The sequence below is a fragment of the Callospermophilus lateralis genome, unplaced genomic scaffold (genome assembly GCF_048772815.1).
Source record: "Callospermophilus lateralis isolate mCalLat2 unplaced genomic scaffold, mCalLat2.hap1 Scaffold_130, whole genome shotgun sequence".
NCBI lineage: Eukaryota > Metazoa > Chordata > Mammalia > Rodentia > Sciuridae > Callospermophilus > Callospermophilus lateralis.
This window is the reverse complement of record NW_027512473.1, coordinates 3,570,811-3,580,352: the sequence shown is the minus strand read 5'-3', so window position 1 is coordinate 3,580,352 and position 9,542 is coordinate 3,570,811. Positions and strand designations below refer to the sequence as shown.

The 9,542-nt window shown below is 51.0% G+C and overlaps 1 pseudogene; it reads left to right on the top strand.

Moving 5' to 3' along the window:
- The first annotated feature begins 303 nt into the window (after positions 1–303).
- On the top strand, positions 304–5,018 carry LOC143640179 (ras-responsive element-binding protein 1 pseudogene; annotated as a pseudogene).
- Positions 5,019–9,542: the final 4,524 nt, after the last annotated feature.

The window sequence follows — 9,542 nt, the reverse complement described above, 5'->3', positions numbered from 1 at the left end:
TGGGAGCCGAGCGCCCTGCCAGGCCGTTGCTCCAATTCTGCGCTCCAGAAGTGGTGACTTTGAGGTGTGACCCTGCCCACATTTGGGCCCAACCGGTGCCAGCTTCTCAGTAAGGAGGTCGTGACTTGATAAGACAAGAAAAACAGTGTCAACCAGTGATAGCCCGTAGAGGAAAAAAGAAATAAACACGGAGCCATTTCTTCCTGCGTGTGGATGGTAGTTCTCGCAGGGGGAAATTTCACGGTTTATCAGTTGGCAAAAAATGGAGTTCTATGACAGAGGCTTCTTAGAAGCATGAACTCCTGTCCCAATGACGTCAAGTTCATCTATTGGCTTGGAAGGCCCGGACCTGTCTTCCATCAACACCATGATGTCAGCAGTAATGAGTGTAGGGAACATCACAGAGAATGAAGGGAGCCCCCAGGGCATCAAGTCCCCTGTGAAGCCTCCAGGACCAAATAGGACTGGCAGAAGGAACCAGCAAATGAAAGAGGAGAAGTCTTCCTACAACTGCCCCCTGTGTGAAAAGATTTGCACTACCCAGCACCAGTTGACTATGCACATTCGTCAGCACAACACAGACACTGGAGGAGCTGACCACTCATGCAGCATCTGCGGGAAGTCCCTGAGTTCGGCCAGCTCCCTGGATCGCCACATGCTGGTGCACTCGGGCGAAAGGCCTTACAAATGTACTGTGTGTGGCCAGTCTTTCACCACCAACGGGAACATGCACAGACATATGAAGATTCATGAGAAGGACCCCAACAGTGCTACAGCTGCAGCCCCTCCATCCCCTCTGAAGCGCAGGTGGCTGTCCTCCAAGAGGAAGCTGAGTCATGATGCCGAATCGGAGAGAGAAGACCCAGCACCAGCTAAAAAGATGGTAGAAGACGGGCAGTCAGGTGACTTGGAGAAGAAGGACGATGAAGTCTTTCACTGCCCAATATGCTTCAAGAAATTTGTTTGCAAGTATGGACTGGAGACCCACATGGAGACCCATTCAGATAACCCACTAAGATGTGACATTTGCTGTGTCACCTTTTGAACACACCGAGGACTTCTGCGCCACAACGCACTTGTCCACAAACAGCTTCCCAGGGACGCCATGGGAAGGCCTTTCATCCAGAACAATCCTTCGATTCCTGCTGGCTTCCATGACTTAGGATTCACTGATTTCTCCTGTAGAAAGTTCTCCCTCATTTCTCAGGCCTGGTGTGAAACAAACCTACGAAGGTGCATCAGCGAGCAGCACCGTTTTGTCTGTGACACCTGTGACAAGGCGTTCCCCATGCTCTCGTCCCTCATTCTGCACAAGCAGACCCACATTGCCTCGGACCAGGGACGGAAAAAGCTGCAAGCCAAGACCCTGGCTGGTGATGTTCTGGACCAGAAGGCCTTCCTGACCTTGCTGGGCCTGCAGCACACCAAAGACATCAAGCCTGTGCCCACTGAGGAGCCCCTGCCCGATGACAACCAAGCAATACAGCTCCAGACACTCAAGTGTCAGCTACCTCAGGACCCTGGCTGCACCAACGTGCTGAGTCTGTCTCCTTTCGAAGCTGCTTCCCTAGGTGGTTCTCTCACAGTCCTTCCGGCTACCAAGGAGAGCATGAAGCATCTGACCTTACAGCCCTTCCAGAAGGGCTTTATCATCCAGCCAGATAGTAGTATTGTGGTCAAGCCCATCTCAGGAGAGTCAGCCATCGAGTTGGCAGACATTCAGCAAATTCTGAAGATGGCAGCCTCGGCTCCCCCACAAATCAGTCTTCCACCTCTCTCCAAGGTCCCTGCCACCCCTCTGCAAGCAATTTTTAAGCACATGCCCCCTCTGAAGCCAAAGCCCCTGGTCACACCCCGGACGGTGGTGGCCACCTCTACACCCCCTCCTCTCATCAAAACCCAGCAGGCCTCCCCAGGATGCATCAGCCCCAGCCTCCCCCCACCACCCCTGAAGCTCCTCAAGGGCTCAGTGGAGGCCGCCTCCAACGCCCACCTGCTGCAGTCTAAGTCACGGGCCCAGCCAAACACGGCCACCCAGCTCTTCCTGCAGCAGCCCCGGGTAGAACCGCCAGGCCAGCCTGAGATGAAGACGCAGCTGGAGCAAGACAGCATCATTGAGGCCCTGCTGCCCCTGAGCATGAAGGCCAAGATCAAGCAAGAGATCACAGAGGGGGACCTGAAGGCCATCATGACAGGGCCCAGTGGCAAGAAGACCCCTGCCATGCTCAAGGTGCTATACCCCTGCCGCTTCTGCAACCAGGTGTTTGCCTTCTCGGGAGTCCTGCGTGCCCACGTGCGCTCCCACCTGGGCATTTCACCCTATCAGTGCAACATCTGCGACTACATCGCTGCCGACAAGGCCGCTCTCATCCGCCACTGCGCACGCACAGCGGGGAGTGACCCTACATCTGCAAGATCTGCCACTACCCCTTCATGGTCAAAGCCAACTGTGAGCGGCACCTGCGGCAAGAAGCACCTCAAGGCCACCCGCAAGGACATCGAAAAGAACATCGAATATGTGAGCAGCAGTGCGGCCGAGCTGGTGGACGCCTTCTGTGCCCCCGACACCGTGTGACGGTTGTGCGGAGAGGACCTGAAGCACTACCGCGCGCTGCGCATCCACATGCGCACACACTATGGCCGTGGCCTGGGCGGCTGCCACAAAGGCCGCAAGCCCTTCGAGTGCAAGGAGTGTAGCGCTGCCTTCGCGGCCAAGCAGCAACTGCATCCACCACATCCTCAAGCAGCACCTGCACGTGCCGGAGCATGACATCGAGAGCTACGTGCTGGCTGTGGATGGCGGCCTGGGCCCTGCTGAGGTGCCCGCCGAGGCCTCCGGAAGGGAAGAGGAGAGCGGCTGTGTCGCCTTCAGTGACTGCAAGCCCATTGCCGCCTTCCTGGAGCCCCAAAACGGCTTTCTTCACGGGGGCCCCACCCAGCACCCCCTTCCCCACGTGGCAGTCAAGCTGGAGCCCGCCAGCACCTTCGCCGTAGACTTCAATGAGCCCCTGGACTTTTCTCAGAAGGGCCTGGCCTTGGTCCAGTCGAAGCAGGAAAACGTGTCCTCCTTTCTGAGCCCTTCTTCCTTGGTCCCCTATGACTGCTCCATGGAGCCCATTGACCTGTCTATCCCCAAGAACTTCAGGAAAGGAGACAAGGACATGGCTGCTCACAGTGAAGCCAAGAAGCTGGAGCAGGAGGTGGGGAGCAGTGAGCAGCTGTCTCCCTGCCCACCCTGCCCTACTCTGCGGAATCCTGGAAAACCCCACAGCCACGGTGGTGGCTGCCACCCCAGCTGCAGCCCGGGAACCCCATGCTCAGCCCCTCCAGGGCTCTGTTCAGCTGGCCATCCCCATCTACTCCTCAGCTCTCATCAGCAACCCTTCCCTCTTGGGAAGCTCTGCCCTCTTAAGCAACTCGGCCCTCCTGAGCAGTTCAGCCTTGCTGCGGCCACTGCGGGCCCAAACCCCCCCTGCTCTTGCCAAAGCCCCCAGTGACAGAAGAGCTGCCCCCACTGGCCTCCATTGCCCAGATCATCTCATCCGTGTCTTCGGCCCCCACTCTGCTGAAAACCAAGGTGGCCGACCCAGGCCCTTCAAGCACCAGCAGTAACGCTGTAGCTGCAGACAACTTAGGAGGCACCATACCCAAAGCTGCTGCCACCCCCGCTGACACCACAAGCTCAAAAGAATCCAGCGACCCACCCCCTACAGTGAGCAGCCCAGAGGCAGCCTCACCCACTGAGCAGGGGCCAGCTGGCTCATCCAAGAAGAGGGGCCAGAAAAGGGGGATGAGGAGCCGGCCCCATGCCAACAGTGGTGGGGTGGACCTGGACTCGAGTGGTGAGTTTGCCAGCATTGAAAAGATGCTGGCCACCACGGAAACCAACAATTTCAGTCCATTTCTGCAGACTGCAGAGGACGACACTCAGGACGAGGTGGCTGGAGCCCCCTCTGACCACCATGGGCCCAGTGATGAAGAGCAGGGTAGCCCTCCAGAAGAAAAGCTGCTGAGGGCATAGCGGAACTCCTATGCCAACTGCCTGCAGAAGATCAACTGTCCCCACTGTCCTCGGGTCTTCCCTTGGGCCAGCTCCCTCCAGAGGCACATGCTCACACACTGGTCAGAAACCCTTCCCTTGTCAAAAATGTGATGCCTTCTTTTCTACCAAATCTAACTGTGAACACCACCAGTTGCGCAAGGATGAGGAGGAGACGCAGCCGTCGGAGGGAGAGGGTGCTGGCGGAGCAGCCGAGAGGCCACCGTCTGTCCCTGCCTCTGAGCCTGAAGAGAAGCCCACTGAACCCCCTTAAGTGGAGCAGGCCCCAGGCACCAGGGAGGCCTCCGAGGAGAAGCAGAACGAGGAGACAGAGGGCCCCTCTGACGGGGCGTGCACAGCTGAGAAGAGTTCCTCAGAGAAAAGTGACGATGACAAGAAACCAAAGACAGACTCCCCCAGGAGCGCGGCCAGCAAGGCAGACAAGAGGAAGAAGGTCTGCAGCGTGTGCAGCAAGCGCTTCTGGTCCCTGCAGGACCTCACCAGGCACATGAGGTCCCACACAGGGGAAAGGCCCTACAAGTGTCAGACCTTCGAGCGGACCTTCACCCTCAAGCACAGCCTGGTCCGGCACCAGCAGATCCACCAGAAAGCCCGGCATGGCAAGCACCACGGCAAGGACAGTGACAAGGATGAGCGGCCCGAGGAGGACAGCGGGGACGAGTCCACCCATAGCCGCAACAACCCAGTCTCAGAGAATGAGGCCGAGTCGGCTCCCAGCACCAGCAACCACGTCGCCGTCACCCGGAGCCGGAAAGAGAGCTTGGCCAGCGCCGGGAAGGACTGCGGCCACCGGGAGGAGAAGGGGCGGGAGGCCCCCAAGGAGCAGGCGCCGGGCGACCCCAGCCCCGAGGGCCCAGAAGCCCTGGTGCAAGACCTGCTGGAGCTGTGCAGCAAGAGGCCTGCCCACCCCGCGCTGGCCCCGGCCGAGGCCACCTCCCAGCTGCTGGGGATGGAGTGACATCCCGCCTCGCCCTTGCACAGATGAGCCAGCGGAGCCCAGCGTCTCAGAGCTGCATTTCAGGAGATTTCGTCATTGTCCCTCGGCTGTCGGGAGGAGCCAGCGGGAGGGCAGGAGGAGCCGAGCGGGGCCACCGGCCCTGTGCCATAGTCTTGGGGTGCCCTGCAGGCCGCAGCACGTGCCGATTCCAGTGCCTTAACTACTTACGGAGCCTCCTTGTCACCATGGGGGTTGTGTTTGCCCAAAACGACTTTAACAAGACAGATATTTTAAAGAATTGTCTGGGGAGGACCTCTTCATTTAAGCATTAATTTTACCCTTTGTATCGATGTGTGTGAGCTTGTTTCTGTGAATCTGTGACAGCCCTGTTTGTTCTGTGAGCTGGAACAGGAGGAAAAAAACGCCCTGGGATACCCGTAGCCAATAACTGGAAGAAAATGATGTGAATTTCATAATTTCATGTAAATGACAGAGGGAAGATGGATGTGATGTGATTTCTCAAAGACCTTCCTTTTTCTTTCTTTTTCCCTGTTTGTTCCGCAGTGGAGCCGATCTGGTTCTTGTTATTAGGAAATGTGGTTGATGAAGGTTTCCAAGGCGGCTCAAGCCAAAATCAGGAAAGATCTCTAGCTTCAACCTCATATTTGTTTCTACTCTTTCCACCTTAGAAATAGTTACTATTCAAGTTCCAAGACATCCATTCTTAATCTACAGAGAAGAGTTACCTCCCCAACAACTTAACCTATGGAAAACATACCTGGATGTTGTCCATTTGATTTTCCCCCTTCCCATTAGGTATATGTTATTATTATTATTAATATTAATATTATTATTATTATTAGTTCATCAGTTTGCTGGGCTCTGCAGTCAGCAGAAACAAATGGGCAATATTTGTCCTGGGAGACCTGGTGGCCACCCCCAGGTTCCCACAAAATCTGCCCCTGCGGGTTCCTGGACACGCTCTGGTGATAGCTCTCTACTGTACTCAGACAGGCCTTTCTTCCGTGGCTGCAGACTCCAGTAGGGGCCAAGCCCCCGGAACACAGCTGAGGGCAGCTCAAATCGGAGAGAGCAAGGCTGCATGTGCGGCAGGGAACAGGCATCCAAGATGCCGGGCCAGGCCCGGGGGCGCCACAGGGGTGGTTTTTGAGGAAGCCAGGTGGTGACAGTCCTGTCACTTGTGAGCAAGGTATCCCAGTCTTCCTGCTAAGCCCAGTCCAAGCCTTGCCCCCGGCTGTGCTACTGTCATTGAAAAGTGAGGAAATACTACTACTGGTAATAAAACTACATGCAAGGTTAAGAGGAGAGATTTCTATTTACCTTCCTGTGACGTGGGGTTGGTGCTTAAAGACCAATGTGGTCTCATTGGTTCCTTAAGAGGCCCGAACCGCTGGGTGCAAAAAGGTGGGATTCCTTTTATTCGTGAGCATTCTGTGCAGACAACAGACTTCCCTCACTGCAGCGAAAATGATAGGTCCTATATCGCTGACCTTGTGTCCAGCATCCTGCCCTTGAGCCCAGCACCTAAGGACACCTGAGCCATACTGCTGCGGGGGCCCCTGCTTGCTGCACCCTGTGGAGCCTCTGGCCTTTCCCTGGGGAGGTGCCCCTCCACTGGGCCTCTCCCCACTGGCCCCTTGTGGCTCCACAGGCTCTTCCTTGGCTTAAATCTTGCACAAAGACACATGCCCTTTTGTTTCCATTTCTGTTTCCAGTAGCTAAAACCCAACCACCCTGACATCAAAGGAAGGTGGATATTCTTGAAAAAAAAAAGTGATATTTTTGCATGTGAAAGGAAAATCGTTGAGGTATATATGATTTTTAACTGTATTGGGATATATGAACCAGTTTAAAATGCAGTTTTATTTACTGTAGAGATGAATGCAAATCAGAACCAATGATCCCTTGGCCTTCTAAGTTGAAACCAGTTCATGCATCCCTTAGTTGTTCTTTTTTTATTATTATTATTACAATTGTTATTGTTATTTTTGTCATTATTATTATTTGGGGCTCCTTGTGTTTTGTTTTTCTTTGCAACTCTCCACACTAAACTCGCAATATTGTGGGGAGAAGCCATGACTAAACTCTACACTGCGGTGAGATGTAGCAGGGGTCAGCCCCCCGCCATGCAGGTCACCGGGGCTGCAGCTCGCAATAATCACTATTGATCTAAAGCTTTATTAGCCTTGATCCATACCCTCGTAGTCGATAAGGTCTTGCCACATTGTATTAGTGAGTTTGACAAGTGTATTATTTGTTTTTTGTTCTGCCCCCTTTCCCCTATATTAAACTGTGAAATTTGTGATTTGTTTAAATGCTGGGTGAATCATAGCTTAGTTTGCATGTCCAGCTAATTTGTTCCTATACATTTTGTTTGATTCTCTTTCTCCTTCTCTCAGGGCTTTTGCATATATATATATATATATATATATATATATATATATATATATATTAATATGGATCTTCTGAAAAGTTTTTTGAGGTGCAAGTTTTTTTTTCTTTCTCTGTGATTAATGAACACAATACTGAGATTCAATCACTACATGAAACACCTGGCTGCGTGAACAAAAGAAACAAAGACCCCAGGGCTGTCTTCCACGCAGCTCTGGGGAAGCTGCATGGCAGCCGGATGCCAGTTTCAGACAGATTCATCATACGTTCGTCTCTTTCCTCTCCTCTCTTTCTTCAAGAAGGAAGTTGATCCTAGTGATTTCAGCCCATGCATTAAACAGGAAACAATAATAAATGTGTAGATTTCATATTTTTCTAAAGGGAACTTAAAAAAACTGCTGCTACATGTTATGTACAAAACTGGCTTATGCCACATGAACAGAGAATCACAAGTTTGGTTTTGGTACTTTTTGTTCCTCTTTGTACTCAGTTGTATAGAACTTCCAAATTCAGAATGAAAAGAAAGCTGTTCTGTATCAAACCATCTAAGCAATAAATGTTATATTTTAAAAACGGCAAAAAAAAACCAATGAGTTGACTTTCAATTAAGCAGAAATGACAGTTAAGTGGGATATTCCAAACTGGTATGATTCTGAAACACCAAGGTGAGTGCCTGCGGGAAGGCAGACGCCAGGTTTTAGCAATGCCCTCCCAGGGCTGCAAGATAATTAACCATATGAGAAACAAAGGAGAGAAACAGGCAGGAATAAGAGAGATGGAGAGAAGAAAAGAAAAAGGGAAGAGGAGCGTGATGGTGCAGACCAGGAAGACTGCAAAAAGTGAAAAAGTAAGACCTTCACTGTGGGTGAAGGAGACAGAGAAGAGGGAGGAACTTTGACGTAGACCTTTCTAAAGCGCTCAGAGTTCTTATTAGCATGACCTTGAAAATATTTCAAAAGTCAACAGACAATTAGAAGGTGGCCTTCTAGACAGTAAAAAAGGAAGCTTGTGGAGAGTCTATTAAAAAAAGGATAATGTTAAGGGCACAAAGAGGAGTGCATAACAACATTGTGATCACGATTATGTAAATATTAGCCAAATTAGGAGAAAAATACATTTTAATTTTTATCAAGATTAACTTTGAGCAATGAAATTATAGGGGCTTTTCCCCCCTCTTTATACTTCTATCTTCTTTTTTCTATAATTTTTATGAAGGAATAAATCCCACCTATGATTATAAATTAAATCTTATATTTGAAAATATGTACATATAAAATACTTAATTAAACTTTCTATGTAAGAAAAAATGAATCTCATTTAAATAAAAGTATTTTCTAAGATGTCAAAGACATTCACGCAAACTGACAAGAAGAGTCACGGAGATAGGCCCAGAGGGTCACGGAGATAGGCCTAGAGACTGATACTCTAGGATTCTCAAAGCCACTAGGAACCAGAAGCACACAGAACAGTCAAGGAAGACGCTGTACAGAGAAATGGGCAGACTGAGCCCTCACAGTGCATCTGGAAGCACAGAGACCCCTCTGTCTAACTTACTCTTAAGTTTCTCAGGCCCTGAGAGAATTTGTTTTAATATTCCCAAACATATATTATTTTGTTTTCTATTAAGTTTCAGCTTGTCATTGAATCACTTATTCATTCAACAGTCAACATCATTAAGCATCTCCTCCTGAAATTCCACATAAGTTCTTTTAATCACACTTATTTGTACCCTAGACCCTCTGTGCTCACTGGACAAAGCCAAAGTCCTGTTTAAATCAACTCTGCCTCCCCTGCACCTGAAAATTCCTGGAGATAAACATGGCATCCATGAAGACTGGCCTAACTCAAAATGACATATGAACACACATGCATGCCTTCCTGTAAGTGGGCCATCAGTGATGCCCAGCAGTTTACAGCTCTCCTTATTCTCCAGTTCTTTAGATAATCTAGCTTCCTGATTCCCTGAGAAAATCATAGCAATCAAAAGAGAACTCCACAGATGCCCCAAGCAGACCCACCCACTGGCATGTGACCTTTCTTCCCCTGCACTTGTACACAGTCCCCCTAGTTCCCTTCTGAGCCACTCAAGGTCACCCTGCAGTTCGACCCTCTGTTTCCTACATCATGGTTTGT